Source organism: Marmota marmota, unplaced genomic scaffold, assembly GCF_001458135.2.
Source record: "Marmota marmota marmota unplaced genomic scaffold, marMar, whole genome shotgun sequence".
In the NCBI taxonomy this organism is placed as follows: Eukaryota; Metazoa; Chordata; class Mammalia; order Rodentia; family Sciuridae; genus Marmota; species Marmota marmota.
In genome coordinates this window covers 8,200,064-8,224,085 of record NW_026000082.1, presented here as the reverse complement: position 1 = coordinate 8,224,085, position 24,022 = coordinate 8,200,064, and the positions used below count along the sequence as shown (strand labels likewise).

The 24,022-nt window shown below is 43.2% G+C and overlaps 1 protein-coding gene across 5 annotated transcripts in view; it reads right to left on the bottom strand.

Annotated features, from left to right (window-relative positions):
• Positions 1–8,979, bottom strand: part of Dab1 (DAB adaptor protein 1) — a 1,139,889-nt gene extending 1,130,910 nt beyond the window's left edge. For 2 of the 5 annotated variants that reach the window (XM_048815306.1, XM_048815309.1), the window contains exon 1: positions 8,365–8,970. The gene's annotated coding sequence lies outside the window, so the exon portion shown is untranslated. Of the gene's footprint in view, positions 1–8,364 lie in introns of all 5 variants that reach the window. The other 3 variants (XM_048815305.1, XM_048815307.1, XM_048815308.1) reach the window with 3 other exon arrangements.
• Between the last annotated feature and the right edge of the window lie 15,043 nt (positions 8,980–24,022).

The window sequence follows — 24,022 nt, the reverse complement described above, 5'->3', positions numbered from 1 at the left end:
CCATAAAAATTTAATTATCAATGGAAATGATAAATGCCTAAGGATGCCTATTTCAGCATTGTTTATGAAAATCAATGAACAAAAGAAAATTCCTATCAGTAGGGAAGTGGTTGAAAATACTGTGGACTTAGTCATTTCATTAAAAGTTATTCAAACATTGGAAAGAGTGTTGTCCCTCCAATTGACTCAGAGAGGACTGGGAGAGAGCAGGAATAGTGTCCCATAGTGTTTTAAGTGAGAAAGCAACATGGAAGGAATGTATGTATGTTCTCATTTTTTAAATCAATTTCAAAAAAATCTTGTGTATATTTATGTGTGTTTGTATATATATATATATATATATATATATATATATATATATATATATATATGTGTGTGTGTGTGTGTGTGTGTGTATGTGTGTGTGTAAATGATAACAGGAGATGAGAAGATACAGAAAGCATCTAGATTAGTTTGTAAACAAATGAAAAGCTATATTAAAGAATAAGATGTCCAGCCAGGAGTGATAGAGCATGCTCATAATCCCAGAGACTCAGGAGGCTAAGGCAGAAGGATTGTGAGTTCAAAGCCAGCCTCACACTAAGCAACTCAGTGAGACCTTGTCTCTAAATAAAATACAAAATAGGGCTGGGGATGTGGCTCAGTGGTTGAGTGCCCCTGATTTCAATTTGTGGTACCAAAAAAAAAGAAAAAAGAAAGAAAGAAAGAAAGAATAAAATGTCTAGGATAAAAGGTAAATAGACTGTATAATAAGGTGAAGTATATAAAATTATATTTACCTTCATATGCTGGTATGTATGTGTGTATGTATGTGTGTGTGTATAAAATGTGTATATACATACATATTAAAGGATATATGCATACATATGTATTATATATGTATCCTTTCATTGGGTAAATATATATTATTATCATGGATATAAGCATATTATTACAAATGCAATATGTGTGTTTACAGACATATACACATAATAATAATAATAATAATAATAATATACTATATATGCAACTAGAAGAATGGTCATCAAATGATGTATAACACAAAGAACTAGAATTTCAAGTGATTTGTACTAACACTATATTTTTCTATACACTTGTGGGTTTTGCAACTAATGTGCATTATTTATATAATTTTTTAAAATTAACCAAGTGATAAAAGCAACCAGCTTCAGTGCTGGTCAATACTGAGTGGAGTCAACTAAAAATACTTGATGGAGACCTAATCTCAGCTTTGAGAGACAATTGGATTTAGAGGAGATTTGAAAAGGGAGGGTGTTCCAGACAGGAAAAGCAGCATAAGTAAAAGTATGGATGTAGGAATAAATATGGGGATTAACCCTGAGACAGTCCGCCTCATCTGGAGCAGAAGATAAAAGAGTAGCAGCAAATCGCTGAAGTCCCATTACCATAGCAAACCCCATCAGAGAGAAAGTAGAAATGGTCACCGTAACACATGTACAAAAATGTGATTTTTTAGACTTCACATTAACAAACGAAAACAGCTTGGTTTTTTTCAAGTTCTACAAATTGACAAATATTTTGAGCACTTAGGACTCTGTCCATGGTGACACCATGTGCTGCACTCAGATGTAAACTTCAGTTTGGTAACATTTTCATTTTAAACCCTCCTCCTGTCAGTTTCCAACTTGGCTGTAAATATTTGCTCGGAGGAAAATGTCACTAAAGATCTAAGCTCACGCTTCTGGAAAAAAAAAATGGTCATTTTGAAACAAGAAGAATCTATATTCTGCATGCTAACTAAACAAGAAGTCTCGAGACCAATGGCTCAGAGCTCATTTCAGAAAAAAAAAATCATTTTTATTTATTAAAAGCCTATGAATACAAATGAATTCTTTATTTGGTATTCATTCTTGTTTAATTCCGTCTGCCCCCTTTGAGATAGGAACCACATGTGCTTTGCTAGATAAATTAAAAGCTTGTCTGATGTCACCAGGTCTCCTCCTCTGCAATATGGCTGCTTTATAAATCCCAGGTGAACACCTATTAATGCACTATCACCCACAAGGAAAGAGCCCAAATGTCACGAAGGAATGGTCACTTCCTTGTCCAAGTCAACCAGGTCACACAGTGACTCAAGAGAGTTTATTTCTACCTGAGAAACACTTTCGTCTCTTTCACAAGATACTTTTGCTCTAGGTGGAGATTAGAATCACAGGGCCTCAATTTGCCTATTTCCATCACCATATGAAGGACATAACAGATAATTATCATTCCAATTCCAGGGAACTGAAAGAGAGATCAGCACATCAGGTAGCCCTTCACACATCTAAGAGTGCAATAGAAGAAACATTCAGTTCACTGAAATGCAAATTAAAAATGCCTTTTTAGACAATGGTCCTTCTGAGTACTGGGTTAATAATGATAAAAACTACAAGAAATTTTTCATGATTTCACGCTTTGATAGATGTTAAGAACACCAACAAAGATCAGTGAAAAAGAGAGACTGGAGATGGAAAATGAGAACGGATGTTGACACCAGACACATGAGGTCCTAAGCCCAGCTCCACTCATTGGGCATGTGATTCCCAGCCTCATTTAACCTCATGGAGCCCTGGTTTCCTTAAATGGAAATAGGGGATTGCTTGGAGAGTAATGGGATAACATGAAAAGTACCCATAATCACAGGGGGAACACTCAATAAATGCTGAGCACTGTATTAGGTGAGAATAAAGTGAGGATCGTAACACTATTCCTGGTACTGTTAGATAAAATTAGAGAATGCACTAGTGGAGTGTATGCTACAATAAGAGGGAGCCAAATTTGCATTACCCTACCCAGAAGGCAGATGCTGTCAAAGCCAAACTCTGGAGGCTTCCAGTACCTACTGCATTGCTGGCAATGTATCCCAACATCAAAGTTTTCAACCCCCTATCAAGTATCATAGCATACCCACAGAATCACAAACAATGTCCGCAACTCCTGCCAAAGTCTTGAGCCTCACTTTCTGTCCATGGTTCCAAGTTAAAGTAGACCCCAGACACGCAGATGAGCAGGACTCAGGGACAGATGGATCCCTTATACAATGGTCCCAGGAAATGTGTGGGCCCTTCCAGGGCTGTTGTCCCCAGACCTGAGTGGCAGCAAAGCCTACACTCTCCAGAAAGAAGCCCTACCAGTCAGCACCTCCATCGCCACCATGAAGTCACTATACTCAAGTGAAGACTGACAGTGACGTAGTCCTCCCTACTCTCAGTCTTGAATGTAAGAAGAAAGCATGAGCCCTGGACCCCAAGACCTGGGTACAACCCCTTCTACTTCCTCCTGTCTCTAGGGGATTAGCCAAGCATGTTAACTTCTCACTGTGCCTCCTTTCCTCATCTGTGAAAAGATGGTGGCACCTGGTTGGAAGGGCCCCTGGGAAGGCATGAGCTAAGGGCTCTAAGAACGCTTGTTCTCTGAGAAAATAATGGGCATATAAAGCGGAGTTAGAAGACCTGCCTCTGGGTGCCCATAGACCCACTTAGAGAGTACAATGGGCAGAGCAAAGGCTATAAAATGAAGGAGATTTGGGTGTCAATCCAGATCCTATGGTCTTTTCCCTTTCTGACATGGCCAATGTATATAACCTCTTGGAACCTAGTTTTCTTTATCTATAAAATAGGGGTTAAACACAATCACATAGGACTATGGTAAAGATTATTGACATTATATATTTCATGTAATTTAAAAAATAAACTCAACTAATATTGGTATTCTTATTCTTTAAAAATTAGCCATAAGAGTCTCAGCGTTCATGTACTCTATAGCTATTGGACACCTCCTGCATAGACAGTGCTATTAGCCAGGAAGGGGATACACATACATATGTATTTCATGGTCTCTGCATATAAACCAGTTAGAAAAATATGAAATTAAGGCCAAGGGGCAATGCAAATGTTTAATAACACATGCAATAAGCACAGAGGGAGGTCCTTAAGTGGTAGTGGAACAATTATTACTTTTTACTTTAAACATTTCTATACCACTTGAATCTTTAGAAGCTCATGCTATTTTTGTAAACCAAATATCAGAGTAAGAGAAAACAAGAAAAAAGTGAGAAAGATGTTGAGCATGTTGGTCATCCTTTAGACACCCTAAATGAATGTGGTCCTGAAACATCAGTCACACGTCTTTATGCTGGGATGGACACGTTATGCCCTGGGATGCAGTAGGGAAATGAACCGTCCCCTCCTCTGAAGGAATGTCCAGTCTGTCAAGAGAGAAAGGCACATGGAGACGTACAACACAGACTTTAGGTGAGATGTGTGAGGAGTACTGAGGGAGTGTGAGCTTCCCAAGTAACAGGCCTGTGCGTGGGTGTCACTTGAGAGATGGATCCTGAGAGGTGAGCAGCACTCACCAGACCAAGTATGGGAATGCATATTCCAGACAGGCAAAATCAGCTTAGCCAGGTGCAAAGGCCAATGTAGGATGCAAATGGAATGTGAATGTGTGTGTGAGCATACAGTTGTGATTGTAGTGTGCATGAGAGGGCATATGATGTTGTTTGTGTGAATATGTATATGTTGTGAGTCTGTGTAAATGTGTAGCTGTAGTGTGTATGTGTCTGTGAGGCTGTGTGATGCTGTTTATTTCTACATGAGGTTATATATATTTATGGCTGTGTGTGCAGGCATGTATAATATGAAGGCATGTGATGCTAGGACGAATAGTGTGTATGTGTGTGAAGGTTTGTGAGGCTGTGTGAATGCATGTGAGGGTTTCTGTGTTGAAGCATGTGTATATATGTGTGTCAGTGTGTGTAGTGTACACTTATTTGGGTGTCAGGGCATGTGCAATGTTACATATGTATTGTGTGATGCTGTGCATAATGTGATATTTGGGCATGTTTGTGTGTGTGGGTATGAATGCAGTGTGCATACAGGTGTGATGTTGTGTGAATGTGTGTGATGGTGTCTGTGTTTATGTGTATATATATATATATATATATATATATATATATATATATATATTATATATATATATATATATATATATATATACATGTGTGCAAGTGTGTTCAGTGTAGTGTGTATATTTGTGTGCCAGGGCATGTATAATATTGCATATGTGTGTATGATGCTATAAGTGTGGTATCTAGGCATGCTTGTGTGTGCTTGAGTGTGGGTATGAATGTAGTGTGTGTATGTGTGAGGATGTTTATGATGTCATGTACATGTGAGGGTTCTGTGTTTATTTATGTGTGTAAATGTGTGTGTGTGTGTGTGTGTGTGTGTGTGTGTGGCAGAGTGGAGCATGCATGCATGTGTGAGTTGGGCACATTAGAAGGAGCAAGAGGCCAGACAGTAGAAGGCCTTGATGTCTATGGTCAGGAATTTGAATAATATGCTTTAGGCAATAGGGATCCCTTTATGTTTTTGATCTGGGAAGAAACAGGATCAAAGCTGTTTTACAAAGATCATGTCACAGCTATGGAAGGGCCCATCTTGAGGGGTCAGAGATGAGCCGAATAGCTCAGAGGACAGTTCAAAAAGGGGACTAGAGGGCTGGAGAGGAGAAAAGGACTTGAAATCATTTTTTCCACCATTTCCAAGTTTTGGGTGGCATGTATCCTTCACACACACCCAAATTAAATAAGTAATACACTTTTTTAAAAGTTGTCCATTCTATGGAAGAAATATCTACAATCAAAGAAGTGGTTCCTCCAAAACCATTCAGATACCCAGCCTGTCCAAACACAGCACCCCAACCTGACCCAAGCAACAGTGTACACTCCAACCACAAAGCAAATGGAGCCCCTCCCAGCTCCACCACACCCACTGGAGACCCCACTCAAGGAAGAAATGAGAAATGGAGTTAAAGGCTTTCTGGGATGTAATCCTTATGGAGTAATTGTCTGATTATATCAAAGATGATTTCCAGGCAGCAGGTCTGTCTGGGATGAGTCTTGTGCAGTTTGAGGTTTTTCTTGGCATTTTTTCCAAGTCACATGATGAAGAACCCTGGCTTCATGTGAGCCCCATTCTCTCCCTCTTGGTTCTAGAATTCTTCTCTCAGTTCTCTCTCCCCTTCCTGTGTCTTGCCCTCCCCTCCTCTCCCCTCCCCTCCCCTCCCTCTTTTCCACTATCCAGTTGTATTTTAAGTCTTAAGCTCTCTCTGGCTCTCTAAAAGCTCTCTTAGCACAGGACTTTTACCCCCACCTTTCTTCTCTCCCCGTATCCCTTCCCATCACAGAGAAAAATACTCAGTTTTAGAAAAAGCAAGGCCTTCACTCGTGCAAGTCTGACCAACAAAATGTGGTTGCTGTGAGGGAACTGGCTGAGTCCAGCTTCAAGAGAAAAAAAATCTTGGCTAAGAGCAAGGGCTGAATGGTGACCCTTCCTTCTGAAGACGTCAGGAGGAGCCTATGGCTAGCAGTTGTCCCTGGACACCAGTATCACTAGGCAGTCTTCCAGTTGAGCAATTCCTATTTGCTAACAAGCCCCAGCCAGCCCCCACCCCTCTCCACTGGGAGTGAGGTGGCACTGATGCTGTCACATTGCGCTGCTCAGCTACTCCTCTGGCTCAGCTCAGAAAAGAGGAAAAAAAAAAAGCCATAAAATTCAGAACCAGCTAATGGCAGCACTGCGGGGGATTTCAGAGACCACCTGATCCTCCACCCCAGTTACTGTGGAGAGTCTGGGGCCCCAAGCTAAATGACACAGGGATATATTATTAGAAACCCCAGACCTAAGACCTGTTGCAAAAATCGCTCTGTCCTAGGAACACCTCTAGGTTTTTTGCCTTAGACTGGAAACCTACCATCTAGGGTCCAGATGTATAAACGGATAAGAAAAGCTTAAATCAGAGAGACAGAAAGGGATTAAAATGCACATGGTGTGTGAAATCCACTGCATGATCCCTGCAACAAGGATTTAAGCAGGGAAGTCTGTTGAAGATGGGGCTGCAGTGGTGGAGGGCTCTAAGCTCGGAAGACCTTTTTAATATGGCTGTATTGTAATACTGCAGTGCCAAACCCCGCCAGTGATTCCAAAAAGAAAAGGACGCCCAGCTCCACAGCAGAACTTCTCAGCCCTGGAAACAGACTCTGTCCTCCTTTGCACCCATTTACGAACCGCTGTTTTCAACACAATCAGGGAAATGTGTGCTCTCGGAAGGCACTGTATGGGAACCTCTGTCTGCAACAACGCGGTTCTTCCTGCGCGAAACTAAAATGCTTTCCATCGGAACTCAGCCTCCCAGGGCAGCAGCAAAGCCACTGGGGGGCTAGGCGATTTACAGGCGAGAGCCTCAGGGAGACAGCAGGAGGGAGCCTGGCAAGCGAGGGGACACACCTTTCTGAGCTCTTGGAAACATGCTGCCTGCAAAGTCCACCCAGACTGCGCCGCCAAGGGTTAATTTTCTTGGCAAAAACTGATACACACACACACACACACACACACACACACACACACATCTCCACCCCCACAACCTCCTCCGCTGCTGCCACCACCACACATTTGGATCTTTTTAATCTTAAATTCCCAGAAATTCCCTGGTCAGCCCTATCTTTTAGGAACAGCCCCTCCACCTGGGCTGGATTCCCACCTCATCACCAGTGAAAGCTCAGAGATCCAGGCATAATTATTTTTCTACAAGGTTATGCCTAATTGGCCACTAACCTAATTGATTAATCATCTCATTTTTCAAAGCAGCATCAAAAAGCCAAGGTGGCGGGTGTTGGGGGGGCGTGGGGAGGGAAAACAGGAGTCCAAAAGCCCAAGGGGTAAAATCACAGAGCCGAGCTGGGGAGAAGACGTCAGGCTAGCTTGCCTGGATTCTGGAAACAGAAGTGGACAGAAACGAAAAGAAAACGCGGAATGTGCGGGGAAATGCGCAAGACCACAGGACTGAGCCAGGAGCCTCGACACTGGCCAGCCAGCCTGAGTCCAGCTGCCTCCGACACGGATGAAGTTGTTTCCCCAGAGAGGCGAAGGGTTAAACCACCGTGTCAACCCAGCTTCTTCGGATGGGGTTGAGGGGAGAAAAAGCACTTGTCCCGGTCTCGGGCGACTCCGCGTGGGGCCCTCGGGGGTCGNCGCTGCCTGCCCGCTTTTCTCGGCAAGAGGCGCGCCACCAAGTGCCGCTGGCAACCCTTCCTCAGCCGCCGCTGCCTGGCTTCGGGCTCCACACTTTTCCCCCGCTGCCTCCAATTTCCACGCAGAGGACTCCCTCATGGTTGCCGGAGCGCGGCACCTTCTCCGCAGTGGGCATTGCGGGGTTGCGTTGCAGACCACCAACCCAGCCAGGTCCCGGCAGCGCCCACCAGACAGATGGGCGCCTGTGGCTGCCCCTTCCCAGGCGCGCCCACCCCGAGCCTCCCACGCCGCTGAGGGCGGGCGCAACAGCAACACCTTCTCCTACCTTCCAGCCACCGAAGACCACACTCTCCGCTCAGCCCTCTCGACTCATCCTCTGGCTGCAGAAGAGGGCTAGTGGGCTCTGCTTTTGTTCCCTGGGGCTGGAAGGTCCGTGTGGGGCCAGCGCACTCCGGGGATGCCGCGTAGATGGGTATCCCGGAGAGAGGATGCTCACTCCCAGCAGCTCCGCTGGCAGCGGTAGTGGAGGTGGCGGCGGCGGCAGCGGCAGCAGTAGCAGTAGCAGCAACAGCAGCAGTAGCAGCAGTAGAGATAGTGCCGGTTCTCTGCAGGCCACATCTTTCATACCTTATACATCACTACCGCATATCCCCGAATAGGGGAGCCCCTCAGCATTTCGCCACCTAGCGCAGGATGAGGGCGCCAGCAGTAGCGTCTTGGCCTGTCTGGGTCAGAATATTGAGCTCAGTGTGAGGGGCAATGACCTCAGCACCCCCTGGCAGGCTCCCTCCCAGTCAGACAGAACAAAACCTACAACTTGCAACCATTCTGTAGAGATTACCGTCTGCTGTTCTCAGTGTGGGCTTCCCTGGAAGATCTGGGCTTCAGGACAAGCAATAGTGATTTACTAGGGGAAGCCCACTACCAGCTGCCTGTTGGGTCTTGGCATAAAAGTGCTTTAACATAGTCTCCTCCTCCTTGGCAGTCTTCACACCCAAAGATTTTGCAGCAGAAGACACACCCTCCTGCATATACATAGACCCCTGAGACACATCTCTGCACGCCCTAAAATCAAGTGTGTGCCCTTGTGCAAGCAGTCCAGCTGCATGACTTTAGCATTGCCCAATGATTAAGCCTTCATTCCTTCCTCTACAAAATGGGAATCAGATGATTCCTGCCATAGGATTGCTGAGAGAATCAAATGAGATGAGCACAGATCTTGACACCTGGTGATAGCAAATGACAAGTCTTTTCTTCTTCATCCAATGCCGTCCCTTCCTGAGATAATTATGTATCAGTAACAATTCTCCCATTCAGTAAATATTTATTTTGTGATTACTGTGTGCCAACCTCTATTTTATGGAGTAGGGTAGAGCTTTCAAACTGACTAGTAATTCTTATTCCTGGAACTTGCTCTAGAAGAAGACACAGAACGTAAACAAGTAAATCAGCAAGAAACTACTGGAGAGTAATAATCACTATTGACCAAAATTTAAGTAGATGGTGACACATAATAGGACATGACTGGGGTAGGACATCAGGGTGGATGATTGGAGAGGGACCCTCTGAGGTCATGACAGTTAACACAAGTCATGTAAGATAAGGAGCTGGTCATCCAAAATGGAGGGAACAGCAGGTGCAAAGGCCCTGACCCAGGAAGGAGTTGAATGCATTTGAGAAGCAGAAGGACATACATGTGGCTAGGATGTAGCAAGAGTGATGGGATGGGTTAGTGGTATGAGAGGAAGGAGGATAGTCCTTCTGAGAGGAAGTCAGTCAATTAGACTAGATTCTGAGTTTGGAGTTAGTGATGGAGACAGTGTGGTTTTCCTTGATAAAATCTCACTCCAGTTGCTACACAGAGAATGGGTTGGAGGACATGAGAGTGGAAACAGAGGAACCAATCAGAGGCTCCTGAAGTGCTAAATGAAAGTCCCTTTTTATCCCCGGGCCTCCACAACCACAAAGCACGGTGACCTTCCCTCTTCTACTAGGCCTGCTGGGGGGAATGTCCACTTGACAACCCCAGGGAGCCTAGTATAAGCCACTCCCCCAACTCTCCAAATATCCTTTTCCTTAACCAGAAAATATAAATGTGATGGGGAAATGAGACCAGGAAGACACCCAGGGTACTAACTGATTGTTAATTCCATCATCACCATCTGTAGGTCCCCAGGAATCTCTGAAGTACTTCTACAATCCCTTCGTCCCCATCTAGCAACAGCTACATCCTGGAACTGCCCTGTCCTGGGCCAGGCAGGGAAACCCATGGGTTCCAGGCAGAGCCTCTCTCAGCGTCTGAGAATGCTTGCATTTGTAATGTTGGCCCCTGAACCCATCTGTCATCTTCTCCAGCAGGAAACAGATTTTCATTTTGTTTAGGTCCTTTAGACTTTTTTTTTCCCCGTCTGCCACCTTCATCTAGTTTGAAGCATACAGGACATCATCATATGAAGCTCTTGAGTTATAAAAATAGAAAGGAAAAAGGGCTGGCGGGGGGTGTGTAGAGCCAGAGATGACAGGAAAGGAAAGCAAACGGTCTTTCTCTCTTAGCAACAGGAGGAAAGGTTCTTAGCTGAACCACATGCTCATCTTCTTACATCTGTGTAGTGCAGCAGATTCCAGAGGTCTTCAGGATCCTTCTCCCATTGATGCCATAGGAATACAATGAGGGGGAAAGGCATAATTAGATATTGTACCCCTTTTACAGATGGGCTGAACACTAGATAAGTAAAGTAGCAGAGCTGGGACTTGACTTTCACCCTCTGGATGCCTGAATGCTTTAAATGGCCCCAGTTCTGATGGTGCTACCTAATTTTTAGTACCTGGAGTGTTAATCCAATTGAGACCCAGAACTGTGGATCTCCAAGATAGTCTAGTTGTGCCCAGTGCAATGTGTTACATTCCTTTTCATCTTTTTCCAAGTCCCAAAGTAGAGATATTGAAGTCTGCAAAGGGATCTTAAATGTCATTTGGTCCTAGAAACTGAGTTATATGTTACAACTGCTGAGTTCAAAATCAGGAAAACAATAGATGCTAATGGATGCATCTGTGGGATACTGAATGGGAAACAGAGAAAATGTGAGACCTGACTTTAAATCTCTGCTATTTCATTTCCTGTGTATTCTTGAGCAAGTTATAACTCTCTATATTTTAATGACCTCATCTGTAAAACAGGATCAGTATCTGCTCCTTGGTATTTTGAGGATTAAAGCAGATGTCATGAGGATGTTCAACATGTAGAGTGCACCTTAAATATTATCCTTTTCTTCTCCTGTCCTTCCATCTCCAGCACCCTGGGTATATAGGTTAGCAACTGACTCTCCAGGGGGAAAAGGAAGAACTTATTCTAGACATTTGCCAAATTCCTTGGTGTAATATTCTCATCATGGCTGATTTCAACTTACCAACATGATATCACTGAATGTGGAGCTGAAAGACAAGTTTGCTAGACTCAGCATTCCATTGCTGTGTGTGTGTGTGTGTGTGTGTGAGAGAGAGAGAGAGAGAGAGAGAGAGAGAGAGAGAGAGAAGAAAATCAGCTCCAAATGGGTTGGCAGCCCCTTGCAACTCACAAAAGCCTCATTCTATATCATCTTCTTGGATTGTCCCAAGAATCATTGAAGAAAAAATGTTATCCCTAGTCCCCTATCTGACAGATTATGTAATTAAGACTCAGGAGGACTGATTGATTTGATAAAAGTCAAATGGTAAATAAAAGGGTTAGGACTCAATTCTGGGCCATCTGTCTCCAAATCCAGAGATCCTTCCATCCTTCATATCATCTCTTATCTGTGAGATCACCACACAACCTCTATCCAGACTTTCTTTTTGGGTTTACAAGATTCTAGGGCCTGAGCCTCTTTCTCAATCTGATGGGCAGTAATAGTAATCCCAACCCTGGCTTCATCTCAGATGCCCTGAGAATCAAGCAAGATAATGCCGATGAACGTGCTTTGCAAAGCACAAATCACCCTGCAAAGATAAAATTGTGAATATTATAGTTACTGGCTAGCGGAAATGCTGGGAGAAACAAATCTTGAGCCCTGGGGGGATTTATGAACCATAGAGGAGCTGGGACCACCCTGAGCTCACTTCCCAGTGACACTCACAGGGAAACATGTGACCAGATACACATTCAGTCTCCTTTAAATATTTGTCAGTACAAAGACAATGTAATTGTGATTACAGGCATAGCCAGGATTATTCTTCAGCAGCCTGTTTGCTTTTCCCCCTTGCTGTCTATAAGAATAAGGTCATTCTTAACTCCAGCTCTGCCCCATACCCTACCCACCTCCCCACTAGAAGAGGCCAGCACCCCAGCTTACAGCAAAGGGAATTTATGGGCTTGTGTCATTTGGCAGTGCAGGCTGAAACCATCCTGGATCTCTGTTGATTCCAATGATGTCATCGTGTCTGCAATATCCCTCTCCCTCTCCCTGTCTTTCCCTCTCTCCTCTGCATTCATCTATTTCTTTCCCTCCCTTCATTCACTTCACTGCAGAAAGCTTGTTTCCTATAGTAGGTGGGTGGGGGCATGGTCACAGAGAGTTATAGGCTTGTATCATCTCAAGAAAAAAGTCGTTTCCAAGTTTCAAATATATGGAAAAATACTTAAAGTTCTGCTTATCCTGGATTGGGTCACATGCTAATGTCTTCTTTGGTCAGGGGTAAAGGTGGACAATGATCAGCTGTGCCTGCCACGTACCTGATCCTATGACCAAACTTCTTGGAGCAGAGAAGTGGTCCCCTAAGGTAGGAGGTCATTTACCAGATAAAAGGAAGGAAAACTAGGAAACACAATTGACAGAGTTAAAATACAGACCCTGGCTTCCAAGTGACAGTTAAAATACAGACCCTGGCTCCCCTAACCTTGACACCTTTACCCTTTCCATAATCCCACATTGATTCCCAACATGGAGCACAGGAAGGCTTAGACATCTGATGTTGCCTGGAACAATAGTCTGAGGACAATTTATGACACTCCTCAGGACCCAGGACATTTGAAACATTCAGTTAATATTTACTGAGTGAGTGACTACTTTAGTTGATTGATAGGGAATGAAAGGATTCTAAGTCCCTATCAGGGATCAATAAGAAAAAAAAAAAAAAAAGGCTGGCATTGATTACAGATAGAGGCCAGGCCTGGACCTGGGTGATGGCTGTATTTCACATATTTTCTGAGCCTGCTCTGTAACCAAAGCCCAGCCTAGCAAGATAAATACTCTTTATAATACTCAGTGTCATTCCTGAGAATGCGGCACTACCCACTGTGCTAGAAAACAATGGCCATCCAGTTCACCCTGGCCTGATGGCAAGGACCTGCCAGTCCGACTACTGTCTGAACCCAATACAGAGTCTGCCCTGGGTCAGGGCCTCCTCCCTGACCAGTGAGTGCAGGCCCTAGCGAGTACTTCCTTTTGTGTATGATTCTCCTGCCAGTGCTCACACTCACTTGTCACAGAGGAGGCAAATATGACCTGGTACGAACTCCACAGGAGGTTCAGATGGTGCCTACAAATGCTGGATCAATGCCATTAGGTTAATATGAATTGTGCACATTGGGTGTCAGAGGACCATGGTGGTCCTCACTTCTGTTTGGTTGATGACTTGCCAACTGATCTTGGAAACTGTGTCTGGGTCTCCATTGTGTATTTGATTACTATTCCTCAAACACCTATTCCACTTTCATTTAATTCTCATAAAAAACTGATAAGATTTATTTTGCCTGTTTTGCAGATACAGAAACTGAGACTCAACAGGATTCAACTACTATGCCCAAACTGCCTTGTTCCAAGACGAGAAGCCAGGCTCCACCCCAGCTCTCCTTGTTTCCATGCCTTTGGACTTTCCCCTGCACCATGGCTGCTTCTGCAAGGCCTGTGGCCATAGAGTTCAGCTCTGGGGTCTATGACATGAGGCTGTCATTAGCTCAGCCCTTCTCTGAGGGAAAGCGAGGACTGGGAGTCATGTGCTACTTTCCCAAGAAGATGTGCATGTCACCCTCTTCAGTGGAAGTTGAAGAGAACAGTCTCCATTACCTGTGGCATTGTTGCCTGAGAGTCTATGGACGCTTGGTTGCCAGGGTGATCGGAGTGACTGCAGTGAGAATGGCTTCTTCAGGAGGCCCCATGGCAGCTCCGTGGAGTCTGAAGACAGTTTGGGCTTTTGCAACTGCAAGTTCCTGATTCCAGGCTTCTTGTCCATCCATCCTCTCCCCAACCAGTACACTGTCCTTGAAGACTGCTGGTAGATTAAGAAAAACAGGGCACATATAATGGGAGGAAACTGGGAGAAAAAAAGGTGGGCCCTTTAGAGAATTAATAGATGTTGCATTGTGGAGATTGATTCAGAAATGATTCAGATAGAAAACAGAAGCATTTGTTACAATGCTGCAATTCATAATACAATTACTGTGAGCATTATTAGCCCACTGAGCCCTCCCCACGTCCCCACTATAGGTTATTTTAGCAGCATATTTTTGTTGTCTGTTTGCCTATCACTCCCTACCAACCAGTGAGTTCCCTGAGGCTGTGGGCTTTGCATCGTTCATCTGGGCATCCCCAGGGTCCAGCAGGCCAGCTGGCACTAACATGGGCTTGGGAAACATTTGATGAATGAATGACAGTGGTGTGTAAATGCACAATCAAGAACCCATCCAGGCTTTCTGCCACCAGGTCCACAAATTGATCTCCTCCACCTTTCTGAACCCCTATAAAAATTATGGCCCAGCAATTAATTTGACACTCATATGCTGACTTGCACCATCTCTTGAGTTGTTGTATTGAACTCTAATTCGAAAGTTTTATTGTTATTAAACGCTTCACAGGGGGATTTATGTCTTGTTTTCACAACTAACCTGTGGCCTCATTCATTCATGCAATAATCATTCATTGAATGATGCACTGGGCATTGTTACACAGGTAATCTCATTTATGCCTGCCTTCCTCCTTCTCCACGCATGTATTCATTCAGAGCCTACTGTGTGTCAAAGGTTCCAGGCTCACTGTCTAAGAGAACTTAAAATCTAAGTTCAGGTTACAGTCTCAATTGTCTTTTAGGGTCACTCTAGTAAGCTCAAGGAGTGAAGCAGGCAAATGCTAAGAGGAAAGCAGTGTGTTTGAACAGGGCTTCTGCAGATGACCTAGCAGCTTGGGTACCATCCACAGTGCCCTGCAGCCTCTCTGCTCACCAAACTGTGCAGCCATGTATATCCAGGGGCTGTGTCAGTCTATAGGTGGGAACACCTTTTCTGCCCCGAAAACCACTTTGTCTTGCCAAGCCCTGCACCTGAGACTGTGACTGGCCCAAAGGGCTACTTTTTTGGAAATTTGTACAAGGGCACAGCAGGTGCTAAGTAAAGGCTATTATTCATGTTTTGTGTTGAGGACAGGCAGGAATCAACTACAGTTGCCCACTCCCCCGCCTCACTCCCAAAGGCATTAAAATTCAATTAAACAAATTGCTGCACAAACAAAATACCTCTAAAACATATTCCACGTGGAGAGACCTTTAATTTCTAGTTTATTCTTTAAACAACCCTACAAAAGAGACATTAGCCATCTAACCTTACAGTTGGAACCGCTGAACTGCAGAGTTGAAGGGACATCCATGAGGTTACAGCTTAGGATGTAAAGCTCAAAGAGGTTAAAGCACGTGCCAAAGCTCATCTGAAACTCGGCTTCTATGAAGTCACAGATTCTGCCTGGGCCCCTGGCACATGACGACCTCAGGACTCCCAGCTTGCAGCACGGTGCTCAGTTGGTGCTGGGGAAGACGAAGACTTGCTGATTCAGATTTTAAGTGTGTGTTGTCTTTATAGGGGTCTTGCTATACCACCTTCCCACACGTGTGCACCCCCACACATGGGTAACTTGTGGATAATCAGGACAGGCGCTCACTGGCTCTCCTGTCCCCGTGTTGCCAGAGCGGGTCTCTTCATACCCCAGGAAGAGTCCATACACCCCACAAAGGAGCGGCTGTGTCTGTCAGCCTCACAGGCAGTGACGAGTGGTGGCAGACAACAGACATACCGGGGGCACCCAGGACCCATTCTGTTCCCTTCGCCTCCCCACTGCTCAGTTGTTCAGTCCAATCTGTTTCAGGACTTCAGACAGTGAAAAGAGAGGAAAAGAAAATCCTTTTAAACCTACCTCCCAGGCATTTTCCAGGTCTAACTGAGGGCTTCCTGGCAAAACATACGGATTATATATAGTTTCCAATGCCACAAACTAAAAGACTGTTCTAATTCCAGCTCTGCCACCAAACCACTGTGTGACCTCAGATGAGGCATTTACCCTCTCTGGACTCATTCTTTTATAAAGGCTGGGCATTAGACGAGGTGGCCTCTAAAGCTCCTGTCAATTCTGTAGGCTACAGCTTAAGGATTCTCTGAAAAACTGGACTCAGGGAGAACACGAAGTACTGGAGGGGGGACTGGTCACTTGATGAAGAGGAAGATTTGGTAGTTAGATAAGGAGCCCAACCCTCAAACACTTCAGCACTGGTAGCATTGGAAGAACTTCATTCTTTTTTTTTTATTGTTGGTTCTTCAAAACATTACATAGTTCTTGATATATCATATTTCACACTTTGATTCAAGTGGGTTATGAACTCCCATTTTTACCCCATATACAGATTGCAGGATCACATCAGTTACACATCCATTGATTTACATATTGCCATACTAGTGTCTGTTGTGTTCTGCTGCCTTTCCTATCCTCTACTATCCCCCCTCCCCTCCCCTCCCCTCCCCTCTTCTCTCTCTGCCCCCTCTACTGACATTCATTTGTCCCCCTTGTATTATTTTTCCCTTTCCCCTCACTTCCTCTTGTATGTACTTTTGTATAACTCTGAGGGTCTCCTTCCATTTCCATGCAATTTCCCTTCTCTCTCCCTTTCCCTCCCACCTCTCATCCCTGTTTAATGTTAATCTTCTTCTCATGCTCTTCGACCCTACTCTGTTCTTAGTTACTCTCCTTATATCAAAGAAGACATTTGGCATTTGTTTTTTAGGGATTGGCTAGCTTCACTTAGCATAATCTGCTCTAATGCCATCCATTTCCCTGCAAATTCTATGATTTTGTCATTTTTTAATGCAGAGTAATACTCCATTGTGTATAAATGCCACATTTTTTTTATCCATTCGTCTATTGAAGGGCATCTAGGTTGGTTCCACAGTCTTGCTATTGTGAATTGTGCTGCTATGAACATCGATGTAGCAGTGTCCCTGTAGCATGCTCTTTTTAGGTCTTTAGGGAATAGACCGAGAAGGGGAATAGCTGGGTCAAATGGTGGCTCCATTCCCAGCTTTCCAAGAAATCTCCATACTGCTTTCCAAATTGGCTGCACCAATTTGCAGTCCCACCAGCAATGTACAAGTGTACCCTTTTCCCCACATCCTCGCCAGCACTTGTTGTTGTTTGACTTCATAATGGCTGCCAATCTTACTGGAGTGAGATGGTATCTTAGGGTGGTTTTGATTTGCATTTCTCTGACTGCTAGCGATAGTGAGCATTTTTTCATGTACTTGTTGATTGATTGTATGTCCTCCTCTGAGAAGTGTCGGTTCAGGTCCTTGGCCCATTTGTTGATTGGGTTATTTGTTATCTTATTGTCTAATTTTTTGAGTTCTTTGTATACTCTGGATATTAGGGCTCTATCTGAAGTGTGAGGAGTAAAGATTTGTTCCCAGGATGTAGGCTCCCTATTTACCTCTCTTATTGTTTCTTTTGCTGAGAAAAAACTTTTTAGTTTGAGTAAGTCCCATTTGTTGATTCTAGTTATTAACTCTTGTGCTATGGGTTTCCTATTGAGGAATTTGGAGCCCGACCCCACAGTATGTAGATCGTAGCCAACTTTTTCTTCTATCAGACGCCGTGTCTCTGATTTGATATCAAGCTCCTTGATCCATTTTGAGTTAACTTTTGTGCATGGTGAGAGAAAGGGATTCAGTTTCATTTTGTTGCATATGGATTTCCAGTTTTCCCAGCACCATTTGTTGAAGATGCTATCCTTCCTCCATTGCATGCTTTTAGCCCCTTTATCAAATATAAGATAGTTGTAGTTTTATGGATTGGTTTCTGAGTCCTCTATTCTGTACCATTGGTCCACTCGCCTGAAGAACTTCATTCTTGATACCTTTACAGGTCTAGGGATGTTTGCAATTACTGTGGGTTGGTAGAAGTCTGGGTGATTGATGGAAAGGAAGATGCCCTCAGACTCTGGCCCTCTAGATGAAAAGGCATCAGTGTCCTATGTTATGGGTATTGGGATTTCAAACCCAAAGTGGTCTGGGTTCAATCCTTCACTTTAAACCAACTAGAACAGAGATGTGGGATCCAGAGGTAGAACAGTGTATGACCCATAGGTGATTTGGTGGGTCAGGGAGAAAGAACAGAATTTCATGTAAAATTCCTTAAACTTAGAATTCTCCAAAAGATACTTGGAAGTTGGGGATATTCTACCTCTTTCTTTTACCTTTCTTCCTGTCGATATCACTCTCCTCATTCAAGGCTCAGCTATTAACTCCAATAGGCTCTCATACTGGCTAAGCTATATTTAACCTCTTCCTCTCTAGACACCCCCCACCCTACAAGTGTGCGTTGGTCCCTTCATACTTTAAACTATAGCTATTTGCCTCCAAATCTTACACCACCACCACCCCCCGTAGCCACTAAGCTCCTGCAGCTTACAGACCAGGTGGTTCTCACTTAGCTGTATACATTCCTAAAGAGATGCAGACCTGGCACAGGGGAGATGACCAGTCAGTGTAGGTGGAATAATTGGCCAGATTCCCTGCCAGTATGTTAGAGAGGGGACAAGATGAGCCACATCTCCCTTTACTCCCTGGTACTGGGGACTGAGCCCAAGATTGCTCTACTACTGAGATACTTTCCCAAACTTTTTATTTTGAAACAGGGTCTTGCTAAGTTGCCCAGGTTGTTCTCAAAACTTTTGACCTTCTTGCCTCAGCCTCCCAAGCTGCTCAGATTACAGACATGTGCCACCACTGAGATTCACGACTCTAAGGGACTCTTCCAAACCCCAGTTAAGATTTCTAATTCTCTATCCAAAGCACAAACAGCATACAAGGCACAGCTTTGTCCTCAAAGAATGGTCTGGCTATTAGAAGCAAGGCCAGCCTAACTGAAATACGAACAGTCCCCATCTTGAAATGGATCAAGTCAGGATTTTTACACATTCAGCAGGAACCATACTTCAAATTTTGAAATTTGGATTTTCTTCCAGGCTGGTGACATATGGTACGATATTCTCTCATGCAATGCTGGGCAACCATAACCAGCCACAATTTCCTGGTCACAAGGAAAAACCAATGCTCTGCAGGACACTATGTAACTAAGCCGTGGTATTCTGTAGGTTAGGAGGATTCAGTGAATATTCAACTTCATACATTTTCAGCTGATGAAATCAAGTTTATCAGAACATAGCCACATCACAAGTTGCAGAGTATTTGTAATAAAGTAATGATCATAGACAGTGCTTAAATAGCTCTCACTAAGGGCTTGGGTCTTCTGTAAGGGGTATGTATGTATATATATATATATATATATATATATATACACACACACACACATACACACACACACTCATTTAACTCATAATAACCTTATTACATATATATACGTATATATTTAACCATCACAATAACCCTATGCAGATGGGTCTGTTATTAAACCCATTTGCAGGTAAGTACATAAAAGCTCAGACACTTGAGAGGTATGCCAGTCACCCTTGGTTTGTACATCAGGAAGCTGGGAAGTGAGCCCAGGAAGTCTTGGTCCAGCATTCACACAGTACTCCCTAAATACAGCAGGCAGATACACCAACCACCCAGGAAAGCCTTTGGTTTTGCATTCTCTGAAACCACAGGCAGGCCACCTATCACCGTTGGCTCTCATTTCTCTACAAAAGGTGGTGCAAAGCCACCTTCCTCACCTCCATGGCCCTTTAATAAAAGTGACACTCCATCCTAAGGCACCGGCGTGGGGAGAGAATAGGAAGGAGATTGAGCTGGCCTGCCTAGAGGGGGCTCCTGGCCCCTTCTGTATGTCTGTCTGCCTTCCAAGCATAGGGGTGGACTTCAGGTGGATCCTCTCACCAGAATCACCTCCTCATGGCCACGGACTAGTCAAGATGTTTTGCATCTGTGTTATCACTCTCCTTTCATCCTTACTGCCTAATCTAAAGCCTAATGTGATGGACCTTTGTGGGTCACTACTGTTTCCCTCCTGAACCCCATTTCTGGCCATTCTCCAGCCAGTACGCTCAGTCCAGTCAAACCAACCCCTCCTCCTTTCTCATGCCCTGCACACTTACATGAGTTCTTTTCCAATCCTTAGGTATTGTTCCTTCTTCATTTCCCCCCTCTAACTCCCTCTCATCATTCAAAAATTAGCTCAGACATCATCTTCCCTAGATTTGTTTGAGACCCCATCCTTGCCCCACTCCAGCCCACCCTCAGCTCTATTTCCTTATGTGTGCTGGCACAGTATTTGACATTATCCCTTTGCTTCTCTGGCAAGACCCCAAGGGCAGGGACTGTTTCCTATATTTCTAGTCCCCAAACATGGGATAGAGGTGTCCAGTAAATATGGCTACATAAACAATAATGTAAGTGCAATAATTAATTACACAATTGGCAATGCATACAGCACTTTATATATTTCTTGGACTTACGAGAAAAATAGGATAGATATGTATGTGTATTTGTAATCTCACATCAGAAACAAAGTTTGGCCAAATTTGTGAAACTAAATAATATGACAAAGTAGGTATTGAATTTCAAGTCTTATGTCTTTAAAACTGTATTCTATGAACTCCATTAAACAATCAAACTCCTACTAGGTTTCAAACAAGTTGAAAAATAAGAAATAGCAAAGACAGAGGCCAAAATAGCAACTGTATTGATGCTAGAGGCCAAGTTAGGGGACACAGCCTTGAGTCTCTCAGCCAAGTGGCTTGCAGATATTTTATTCCAGAACTTGGTAGACATGCTCCCCCATTCCAAGGCACTGCCAAGCTGCCTTACCTGGATGACCACCTAGGTAAGTCCTAAGGTATGAGTGAGCAGAGGGGAACTAATGCTCTCTGTAGACAGACCCTCTCCCAAGAGAGAGAAGGAGGAGGAATCTAAATTAGACATGCCTAGCTACTGTTCCCAAATTTGCCAATCAGAAAAATTACTTTAATTCCCCCAGAGAAGTGTGGTGGTGGGAGGGGGAGTCAAGGAATTTGCAAAGAGAAAAATCTCTCCTCAAAGAAAACCAAGACTGAGGAAAAAAAATGCTAGTCTGACTCTAACAGTAACCCAAAAGATGTTTCAGATCAATTTGAAGAAAAGTTCAATTCCACAGACATCCCCAGACAAAATTGACCAAATCTTTCATGGACTCATAACTTTCCCCCAGATAGTCAGTTTATGATCCCTATGAAATATCCCAGCAATGATTTCTAAAAGGCTATTAGGTCCATGTGCCTGTCGTATAGATGGACTTAAACTGTCATTGTAGAAGTCATCAATCTTCAGAGGTAATTAAAGAGGTGAGAAAGATAAGACTCCCCAGATAAAATGGGTAGAATGAGAATAGAAACCTAAATTTCAGTCCTCTAGAACACATCATTTCAAGAACAGGAAAAGAGAGGGAGCTGGGGAGGGGGGCCCTGACATATATTAATGGCATGAAGGAGCCATTAGAAGGTAAAAGTAAAATATATATATATATATATATATATATATATATATAGAGAGAGAGNGTGTGTGTGTGTGTGTGTGAGAGAGAGAGAGAGAGAGAGAGAGAGGTGGTACCTGAGGGGAGGTCTGTGAGAAGACAATAAGGTGACATATAGAGAACAGGTGCAGAATTTGGAAACAAGGATTTGGAGTTAGGTAGATGAGATTCAAATCTACTTCTTTGTGGTCTGATTGCCAACATGTCACTTAGAATTCCCACAAAGAGCCCTCAGTTTACTCATCTGCAAATGGAGTATAATAAATAGTACCTTTCTAAAGCAGTCATTAGAATTGTTAACAAATTTTTAGTCTGTCATTCTTGGCACATGTTAAGATCACACTACCTCATCCCAACTAAACGCAGGCAAGAACATCTGCTTTGCTTTGTCCATTGAGATATAGATATATATAAATATAAGCTTAGCTTAACTCTGGAATCAAGTGTGTTCTTGCCATTTTCTCACTTACCTCTCCGCCATGACAACCTCAATATTCTTAATGGCTTCCATGTCACTCTGATTCCCAGAGTGAAAACAAAGATAATGCTGAGGTAGAATCAGCAGCCAACCTATGATGGACATGCAATATGAACAAGAAATGAACCTTTGTTGCTTTAAGCTGTCTAGACTTGGGAGTGCTTGTTGCTGAATAATAGCCTAACCTATCCTTACTGATATGCTACCTTGTAAAATTATTGTGTGAGTTACACGACAAAATATGTAATATGGCATACAGAATAAAATAACATGGAAAACAGGAGACAGTTAATAAATAATGATTCTCTTCACTTATTTGTAACTGTAAACAATGCTGCTCAGTGGACAAAAAAAATTTGAAGTTATTTATAGGATGCAGAAATGGTTTTAATAATAATTGATGATAGCTTACATTTATTGAACAATTACTACAAATCAGATTCAGCTAGAAAAAAGTCCTTTCTTTAGCTGGCTTCTTTTCTCTGTCATTTGTTTTCTCTCTCCCCTGATCATTTCTGACAATCAACCAACTAGCCTACAACCAATTAGGTATTGTACATCTTAACTCTCAATACAGAAGAGGACCCCAGAAATCATGACAATGGCTACCCAATGCCAGAGCTTCCTTTACAATTTCCCCAGTTAAGTAGACACCCAAATTTTGTTGAATCAACCTTCCTGACAAGTTGCTTGCTATCCCTGATACAGCTGCTGGACCATAAGTTTTAACATGCCAGGGCTCATGTTTGTCCTATGTACTCTGGAATTTCCTGTAATCACATAGTTCCTGACAACATAGTAGCAGGTCAATAAATACATATTAAAGGAATACATGACCATATGTACAAACTTTTGGATAGCTCTTATTTTAATCTTCCTTGTCTGTAAATTGGTATTACCACTAATCTCTGAAGACCTGGATGGGATAACCTGTGAATGAGCATGGTACACTGTGGAGGCTCTGTTAATTTTGTTTTGTATTCCTTCTCACTTTCCCTTCTTAAGGAGTCAGAAACAAACTGCTGCTACAATAAAAATTGAGCTATTTACTAGTTTTTCAATAAATTTCCCAATAGAAAAATTTGAGTGACCCTATAAGAAAGGTTTGATACCTATAGTGTGTGCACAAAATCATGTACTTGAAGGCTGAGGGAGAGAGTGTTGTCGGGTTGTAAGGAATGCAGTTTCCAGAGTCTGACAAATTTGGATGCAAATTGACTCCTTGTGTATTGCCCAATCTTACATGTATCTTATACTCAACAACAGCCAGCAGCCTTCTTACATTTGGATGGGTACACGGTATACTATTGTTTCAAGGTCCAAAGAACATTGGGCTTATACAGTTTCTGGAACATAGCAAACATTTATTAAATGTTAGATATTGGCGTCATTAGCTTAGGCACCATCTAGTCAAACCTCCAATCAATTCATGACAGCTTGATAATTAGATCCTGTCTGTGATGTGTTGGTTTTCACCACCTAACTTCCAGAACTAGATAAAATCTATCATTTTGGACTATCCTGCTGTGTTAGAATAATAGTAGCTGCTACAACAAAGAACTCTAAAGTGTATATGGTTCAGATATGATGGAAGTTTATTTCTCATCCAAGTTCAAAATTGGTTTTCCTGATCAGTGGGTGGTATTCCTCCAAGTGATGGGTTGGGAACATAAGTTCAAAACATGGCTTCCAAGGATACCAAATTTGTATACATTGAGCCATTAGAAAAAGAATGAGGAGGTAGATAAACCACA